We start from the raw sequence: 9,180 nt of genomic DNA, 5'->3' as shown, positions 1-9,180 counted from the left end.
GGGGGACCCCACATCCCCGAGTCATAGATGCCTGTCCATCACCTTCCAGCTCCCTGTGCCGCAGGCTTACAGCCACCGGGAGGTGGGACCCCCACTCTCAGCCGGCTGCCTGGCCCTGCTCACCCTCCCTTCTCCCCTCTTGTCCCCCCTCTCCTCCTGCCATTCCTCTGAAGCCAGTTAGCCTGCTGTCTCACTGAAACCCTCACAAAAGCTTTAACTGGCCCAAGTTTGTGGGTACCCGATCAGCTTTCAACCTTACCATTTTGGTTTCCCCACTTACTTTTCCCCCTAAGATTTCCTGTAACCAGAAGTTCTGGACAAGATTGAAAAACCTGTGGCAAAGCTCATGCGGGACTTCTGCACCAAGGGTGCACATGGACATTTGAAAAGACAGCCATTTGGGGTCTGGTACTTTCCAATAAAGCAGTTATTTGAAATGAAGTGTGCTATTTATTCAATTGCAGATTGCTTTTCCATGGAATTCTTTGAAGCCATTATGTTCATGTCTCCCTTTAATGATGAGACAACTCTTTGCGCTTCGCTAGGTTTTTTGTTCCAGGCTGCTCCCTTTTCAGTGAAAAACACCCCAATTTTTCTTTTCAGAAAACCAGATCATTTAAATAACTGGAAGCAAATAATGAAATTTGGTCCAGCAGTTTCATGTTCTGTTATGAGTTTTCCACATGTGTCAATCTGCTCTGCCTCTGCACGCCCTCAGCACTGGGCAGGGAGGGAGGATGGGAGTTTGAAGGAAGACAACCTCCCTTTAACAGAGTGGACAAAAATACTACTTGCCACCTGCTGGCACCTTTTGAAGGAGCTCAGTATGTTTTCCACCACAGTACTATCCACACCGTCCATCCATAGACCCTGACACACAAACCAAGCGACTGGATCCCACTGTAGTACTGTGCCTTTGGCAGAGCCGGGATGCAGGTGTCACCTCCTGACTTTCCCTGCCCTCTGCAGCTCCTCCTGCCCTGGCAATCCTGTCAGTGGGTGAGCCACTGGATTTTCATGAGGGGGTCATAAAAATGAAACAGGGTTTGTAAGAAAGAAACAGCAAACACCTCTCCAGATTTAAGGAGAGACTTTACTGTAGTTTTGTAAGAGGATCTCATCTATCTCTTTAATAAGTAAAGAATTTGGGTGACACAGGACCTTCTTGTCTCCAGTGGAGGACATTTTTTCCCCAGGGAACCTGAAGCTCAGTTATTAAAAATGAAAATCTGTCTCAGCCTTTCAACTCAGTTCTTGGAAACACCAGCTGTTAAAAAGAAGCCAAACCAAGGGACACCTTCCAGATAAAGCTTTCCTCTGATCTTGGTACCAGGACGGCTGCATCCGGCTGCACGGAGGAGAAGAGGTGAGCTATGATGCTTGTTACATATCACACAGAAAATGCTGCTTTGCCTCTGATGTGCTGCCTACCTGGTGTGCTGAGCTGCACATTCACAGTTCAAATCCAAATAAAACCCTCTTCCCAAAACTGCCTGGTGCAACTCCCCAGGATGTGTGGGAAATGCTTTTCACAAGCATTAGAGATACTGCGATGAACTGGTGAATTGTTAGCTGCAAACATTCCTTCAGGAAAATTGTAAGGTGTCCTCTTCTGCCAAATTATTTTCAGATTTGTTTTCCAGGTGATTTGTCAGAAAGTTGTTTGGTTTTTCCTATCCAAACTGTAAAAGTCTATCCATTCTAGTTTTACTGGAACTTGAAGATGATTTGCCACTGCATTCACTGGGAGAAGAATAAGGTCCTCAGTTTTACATTAGTCCTCATAAGTATACATTAAAAAAATACTATATTTACAATGAATACAGTGAAAACAAAAGGACAAGCAAGCAAAAGCAGATTTTTCTACAAAAAGTGGATATTTTTTTTGCCTTCATAGCCATCTTTAACTTTTCTGTTCTATAAGAAAAAATTCTAACGCAAGGAGAGTTTATTAATATCGTTAGCTGAAGACAACAAAGACAAAGATCAAAAAGTACTTTAAGACTATTCTGTGGATGGTGAAACAGAGTACAAAGATTTACATATGAAAATGGAGGGCCTGAATTTACAAACAACAGTGTCCTCAGCCAGAGACTCTGCTCAGAGGTACTCTGAGCTGATTGAATACTGAATATCCTGTAAGCCTGTTATGAAACTGCTAGGAAAACCTGCAATTGGAGCAAAGAAAGTTTTCTATTTTTCTAGTCTACATTTTTAATGTTTACATTTCATTTATATATTTTTAATAAATATGTAACAATGTAAAGCACTCAGCAGCTTCTAGCTGTTCCTTTGAACTACTAGCAGAATTAGGCAATTCTGGTTTTATTTCCACTTTTACTTTCTAGCTTCAGTTTAAACTTTATTGCACCTAGGACTTAATGCTCCACTGTGCTGAATGCCCTGAGCAGTCTTGTATTGCAATAGAAAACATAAACACTCAGCACTAGGGGTCAAGTTTCTCTGCTTTACCTTCACATTCAGGATAGTTGAGCTCTATTTTTCCATCATTTTCCATCCAAATATGAATGTTTTTGAGGTCAAACCTCAAGAAGTAATGCTGAGCATTTACCAAAATAAATGCAATACCCTCTGCTGGTTACAGCTAAAGGTCCATGTAGCCCAACATGCAGTCTTTGGCAGTTCTTCGGCAAAATGGACAACATATGAATGTGATGTTCCTCTTCCGTAAGATGGGAACAGTAATACATCTGTATTGTACTGGGACCACATGCAATGCTCTTTGTTAGCACCTGATTCTGAAAGGACTTCTCTATTTTATGTCCTGTGAGTAGCACTGAGAATAATGAAAAATAAGGAAATTAGAATCTGCGTATGTGCCCCAAGACAGGGTTGATTATTGTCATTAGTTTAAAAAGCAGTGGAAAAATTGACTGGGGGACTTTTAAAAATGTAATAAAAATGTATCACTTTGATATTTTGAACTTGTTACTTCAAAAGGATTTTCCACCCAAGCTGATTCACACTAGCAAAGGTTGCCAAGGGAGGTTGTGGAGTCTCCATACCTGGAGATACTCAAAAGCCAACTGGATATGGTCCTGAGCAACCTGAGTAAGTGGCCCTGCTTGAGGAGGGGGCTTGGACCAGATGACCTCCAGAGGTGCCTTCCAGCCTCAGCTGTTCTGTGGTTCGATAGCGGAGCTCCAGAATCAAATAGTCTCACTCAGGCAGGGAGCTGTGGTGTTCAAGCCCTGAGGTTACACAGTAGCCAGCTGCGATATCTAACAGCATCACAACTCTTCATGTAGTGGTACAGAGGAAAGTCCTAATTCTGTCCAGCACTGAGTATATCTGGTGAGTCCTGAGTATCTTCAGTGCCCAGTACCAATCACACTCAGAACAGTTCTTGGTATTTTATAGCCAGATCTTACCCCTCTGAAGTCAGTCTTCCTTTGCCTTTGGTAAGGAGTGCATCAGGCCTTTACAGAATGAGGTTGCAACTCTGTAAACAGTATATATAGGTTTTACTTTAATATCTAGCACAGTCCCTTTATGAAATCCCAGTAGCGGAGTCAAACATCTGAAAGAGTTTATGCTGCAGAAGTTGGTCCAGAATACAAGAGGGAAAGATGACAAAAGAGGAGCAAACTCATATGAACGAGATGAGAAAAAGCAAAGGGGGGAGGACAGAGGTACAGAATTAGGAGAAGAAGACAGGCAACGGGAGAAACCCAGAGATGTGAACAAATCCTTTTTTGGGTCTCTTTTTTTTTCAATAAGAGGGAAGAGGAATCTTCATGGGAATTTTCCCCTAAAACATTAGCATGCTATAGAAATTCTGTTCTTTGCAAAGTCTCTGTAGAATTGGACAATTCCTTAGAGAAAATGAAACTATGTAGCAAGTCTTCGAGAGGGGAGGAGAAAGAAAGAAAGAAAGGAAGAAAAGGCCAGGAGGAAAAATTCAGGATGACCCCAGCATACAAGAGCATGGCCAGTGATATACAGAAATGTGCACACCTCCTCAAGCCCTGTTGTCAGTGTTTCCCTCAGCCCATTGCCTCCAAGGCCATGAGTGAATTTGCAGGGCCGACAGTAGAGATGGTGAATGGAAAATGCAACTCCTGTCTTCAGCATTTGCAGTAGGAGTCAAGCGCAGCACCCAGAGAGAAGATTAAACATTTTCCCAAGGCAGTGCCATTATCTGGGGAGGAAAAGTGTCTCAGTTTTGGTATCAGGAAAGTGAAAAGGAGCAACCCTGGTGAGCTGCCTTAAAATTTGCTCCCTTCAGAAAAAAACCCAACAGCAACATCCTCTCACTATTACAGTCAGCAAGCAATCCTGCTCCCAAATACCCTTTTTAAAACGTGCAACACTTTCTCCTACCAGCACTGGGTGCTGAACCAGTGAATCCTTCCACCAGGACGGAGGCCAGTAGCCTCCAAGAGGTTGGCTTGTGAGAGGAATGCACAAGGACAGTCAAAACCTGAAATTCAAGCTGAGCTTTTTCTGCCTCACACAACAGTAAAATGTGGCAGAACACAGTCAGTAAGTCTGTTGATCTGTGTCAGGGCAGAAGACAGTGTTTTCCACTCCTCGGCATTCAGATTGAGCCCTCTGAAAAATTATCCCATTGACTAAATGTTCTTAAGATAACAAAATAAATAGAAACAACCCCGAGCGTTTTTCTTGTTCATCCTTTGCTTTATGATCCATGAGGCTACTCTTAATTTCCCTATTCCAACCATGAGAGCTAGAAAAATAGAAAAATAGAAATGAAAACTGAGCTCATGAGACAAGACTACCCCCACCAAAATCAAGTTGGCCCTGTGTGGGTTTCAGAGCCCACCCAGGCAGCTTGCAAGACCCGTGCCTAAGATCACAATGTACTCTGCAATTACAGCACAATGCTGACAATAGTGTTTTGTCAGTAAAATAAGAAGAAATATTTCTGAAGACACATAGGGGATATGTAGGGGGGGCTCACTAAATAAAAGAAGCGATTTTGTTCCCTAGTCATTTGAGCAGTAGAGCAGGCTGACAGAAGGGTTATAGGATGGCACGGTACTTCCCTCCACAGATGTCATAGGGACACCACTGCACGTGATTTAAGATTAATCTCTTGAATCAAAATGCCACCATGTACACTAATGAGCAAAAACTCTCTGGCAGAGTATCCGTCCCTGGGGCTCCTGCTCTCAGGTAAGAAGCTTGTCTCCATGCTACTGTAGAAACTCTCTCGGCAGAGCACGGTGAGGTTGGTGGTATAACTTGCCCCCGGTTCACAATTTTCCATTTCAGACTCACTGTCTCTGTCTTGGTTTCGGTCTATTTACTCGGAGCCATTTCTTAACAATGTCTAATTTCCTCAAGGAATCCCTCTGAGTCCCCTCTCTTAGAAATGCTGCCATATCTTTTTTTTAATCACTGAAAGGCACAAATATCCTTCCTGAGCTCTCTTACCATCCAGCCTGATTATACACATAGATTTCAGTTTCCATACATTTTCTACACAGTAGGAGTTCCCAAAACGCAGCCTCTGGGGATATAAAGTGTGGCCCCAACTGCAGCTCAATGAGATGAAAACAAAGCCGATCAGGTACTGTTTTTACTGTTAATGAGCCTAACCAGCAGGCAGTTATTACTCAGTCTGGAAGACTTAAGTGGTTGGAATCATAGCACATTCATTTTTTATTTATAGCGATGCACGTTCAAATTAGAAGTAGCCCTCCAGCAGCTGGCATTTTGCCAGGGCCTGACCATCAGTGTGATAAAATGTGAACATCTTGAAGATACAAAATTCCTTTTGTTGCCTTTTTTCTTTTTTAAAATGGCATTCTTCTTCCCTCCTACTCTCAACTCCCTTGACTATCAAAAGCAGACAACGAGGTTTAATTAATTGAGGATCCTGGCCCTTACTGAAAACGAAAGAAATGAGTCCTTTTTCTTTCTCACTTGGTGGTGAGGTACAAGTCAAACATGAGCCGATCTCTTCATAATAAAGCAAAGGCTCAACCCTTCTGGCAAATAAAAGGGTAGAAATTAAGCCTTGGACAAGAACCATAAAGAAATGGCTTCTTGGAGAGGATGCACATTATTAGCCTGTTAATCTATTAATGGCAACTGTAAATACCTCACCCCACATCACAGCGACTGAGGCATTTAACGGGAGAGGCTTGCAGGGCCTGGCCAGAAGAACAGACACGAGGAACCCACAGTACCTCACCTTGCTAGCAGTGGTTCCCAATCCAGCCCCTCCCCTGGGTTTAAGTTACAAACCTCTATAACGGTGTGGCAGACCTGACAGCAATTAACATTACTCAGCTGCCAGCTAGGTTTTAAAACCTCCCTTCCAAGAGACTGGCTGCGTAGGTTTTACAAGCAGCCTGCCAGGGTGCTGCTCTGCGCTGAGGGGCTGGGTGAGATTTTGTGATGGATTTCAGGGGATGCTGATAAAACAACAGCAGCGTGAGGGCAAGCAGCACCAGCTGCTGTTTGGGGTGCGAGGCTCGTGTCTTTGTTTTAATCTTCACGGTGCAGGGGCTTCAGGGAAGGCACCACCGGGAATCTGTGCCTGTTCTGAGCCCCTCGGGCCTGTGTGCTCCTGGCACGCAAGGAGGCAGGCGCACGGCATGCTGCAGCGTGCTGCCGGGCCCTCGCACCCCGACAGTCAGGCTGGACAAGCCAAAGGGAACTTTTAAAGTCACTTAAAGCCAAGAAATAAGAGTTTTATTGGAAAATAACTCGCTGGAGTCAGTCAGTTCTAGCCCCAGTGCAGCCGCACCGCCGGCTCGGCTCTCGGCGGGGCGGTGGCTGCGGCCCGGGGGCCAGCCGGAGCGCGGTCCCGGGCCCAGCAGCTGGCCCCGCCGGGGTCTGACAGGTAGAGGCCCCCGCCCGGGAGACGGGCCGCAGCAACCGATCTTCCCGCAAAGACCGGGGACGGAACGGCAGTTTCTAAGCGAAGGCGGCTGCCCCGGCTGCGCGGCCGGCCCGGGCCCTCTCCTCCGCCTCCCTCCTCAGGCGGCAGCGATGTGCGAGGAGACGAGTCCCCGGTGCCCCGCAGCGCGCGGCCAGCGCCTGCCAGTGGGGAGCCGGTGGGTGACACACGGCCTCGCCCCGAGGGGCCGGTCTGCCCGCGGCCACGAGCCCGCCCCGCGCCGCTCCACGGGTCGGGCCGGACTCACCCCCCGCGCAGTGGCGGCGGCGGCCGCTGTTGCCCCTCGCGGCGCGCCCCGCCCCTCTCTGTCCATTGGCCGGCGGGCGGGGGCGGGGCGCGGCGGGGGCGGGGCCGCGGTCAGCTGTTCGCGGTCCGCCCGGCGGCGGCGGCGGCAGTTTGGCGGCAGTTTGGCGGCGGGGAGGCGCGGTGGTGGCGGCGGCGGCTCCCGGGACACCCCGGCCCCGCGGGACGCTCGTCCCGCTTCTCGGTGAGTGCCCGGGAAGCCCTTTCGCCACCGTGGGCCGGCCTCTCCTGGGTCGGGTCTGCCGTCAGTGCGGCGCCGGGGCCGGGCGCGATCGTGACAGGGAAGGGGGTTCGCACTGGGGCAGCCCCGGCCCGTCTGGGCGGTGCGAGGCGGCTCCCGCCCGGGGTCCCGCGGCGTCGGGGGGAAGCGGGCGGTCTGGGAGCGAGCTCCGGGCACCAGGAAGACAGTGGCTCGCTGGTGCGGGCAGTGGCCAGTTACCAGCGGCCAGCGCTGCTCCTTGCCGGGCCGCCCCGGCAGGCTCGGCTCTCTTGTCCCCCGGCGCTGCCCGACGGAGCCGCGTTTAATCCCCTCGGCCGGGGGGTAAATCTGCGGGGCTGGATCCCGGAGAGGGAAGAGTTAAAAGCAGCTGGCGGCGCCGGAGCGGGGCCGGCCAGCTTTGTTTTGGGAAGCTGGCACGCACGTGTGCGCTGAGCCCTCCCTCCGGCTCCCGGCCCTCCGCCTGTCAGAGCGGCCGGTGCCGCGGGGGCTGCTGGCCGCCCGTGGGGCCGTGGGTCGCGCACGGTGCTGAGGAGCCTGGCAGAGCCCCCCGGGCCGCCCCCGGCTCCGGCAGTCCCCGGCTTCCAGCGTGAGCTCCCCGTTCAGGTGGTGGGAGGAACTTCAGCGAGTCGCAGGGTGGGTTCTGCGGGAGCGCTGCCCCGGCATTCTCTCTCCAGCACTTCCCAAGAGCTGTGCGGAACAGTCGGCCCCCGTTGCAGGAGGTCGAGTAAAACCTCTTGCTGTCTGAACCCTCCTTTGTTCAGGGCTTGGTGTGCCGGCCAGCCTGCGCCTTTGCCGCACTTTCTGGCGTGGAATGCCCGTGTCCCAGCGGGGCTCTGACAGATGAGGTCTGGCAAATCTTGCTGCAAAGGCAAAATACGCTCTCGTCCTGCACTGCTGTCAGGTGACCGCGATCCAGCGACAGAGCTGGCAGGACACCGTCCACGCCTGTGTCTCGGGGCCTGTAACTCCTTTGGGTGTGCTGCTTTAAGCTGTGGATGAGAATGTTACGGGTGCTGTGCCAAGAGAGTGGCACTGCTGTCATCCAGCAGAGCCGGACCAGCCATGGGGCTGGTACCTGTTCTGCTCTGCAAACTCTTCTTTGGGAGTTGTGGCTGAGCTGAGGGAACTGCTGAGATGCAACAACTTCAATAACGGTAGCGGCCCCAAGTTAGAGCTCTGTTCACTTAGTTCCTGCACTGCTCGGTCCCTTTGTCTCCTCTAGCATGCTGGTGGTGTGAGCACTGCTCACCTGGGGGGAGATGGGAGCACCAAGGGGAGCGCTGAACACATCCTCATAAAAGTATTATTAATGTCTCCTTCAGGCCTGAAATTCCTCTTGCTAGTCTTCCGTTCTGTTAAATGCTTCGCAAACCAGAGCAAAGGAAAGAGACATGAAGAGTTGAATTTCACTGCCTTGTTTGGAACTGGGTGGAAATCCTGGAGATGGATCTCTTAGGAGTCTGTCTTCCAATTGGGTTAGATGCACAGGTAACAGTAAAGGGACTTGTGGCATTTTTGGTAAATCTAATTGCTATATGTTTGCAAACAGCTCTGAAATAGTGATTTAGGGTTTGATGGGGTTTTTTTCCTTCCACCATATTTGTCCAGCTTCGTGCTGCAACAGAGCTCAGGAGAGTTTATGATGGCAACTACGGAAGTCCTGCTTTCAACAATGACACCAGCAATCTTTTTTCTTTAGTAATAGAATGAACTAATGTACTGACAGTGCATGTTAGGCTTGACATGGTAAGAGGGGTAATGA

The 9,180-nt window shown here is 49.6% G+C and overlaps 1 protein-coding gene across 7 annotated transcripts in view; it reads left to right on the top strand.

Annotated features, from left to right (window-relative positions):
- The first annotated feature begins 2 nt into the window (after positions 1-2).
- BMF (Bcl2 modifying factor) overlaps positions 3-9,180 on the top strand; it is a 30,885-nt gene continuing 21,707 nt past the window's right edge. For 3 of the 7 annotated variants that reach the window (XM_080396489.1, XM_080396486.1, XM_080396483.1), the window contains exons 1-2: positions 6-7,382; positions 8,741-8,906. The gene's annotated coding sequence lies outside the window, so the exon portion shown is untranslated. Of the gene's footprint in view, positions 7,383-8,740; positions 8,907-9,180 lie in introns of all 7 variants that reach the window. The other 4 variants (XM_080396487.1, XM_080396485.1, XM_080396488.1 and 1 more) reach the window with 4 other exon arrangements.

Source organism: Falco punctatus, assembly GCF_963210335.1.
Source record: "Falco punctatus genome assembly, chromosome: 7".
NCBI lineage: Eukaryota > Metazoa > Chordata > Aves > Falconiformes > Falconidae > Falco > Falco punctatus.
Note: the sequence above shows the minus strand (reverse complement) of the source record. Positions and strands in the feature narration are given on the sequence as shown.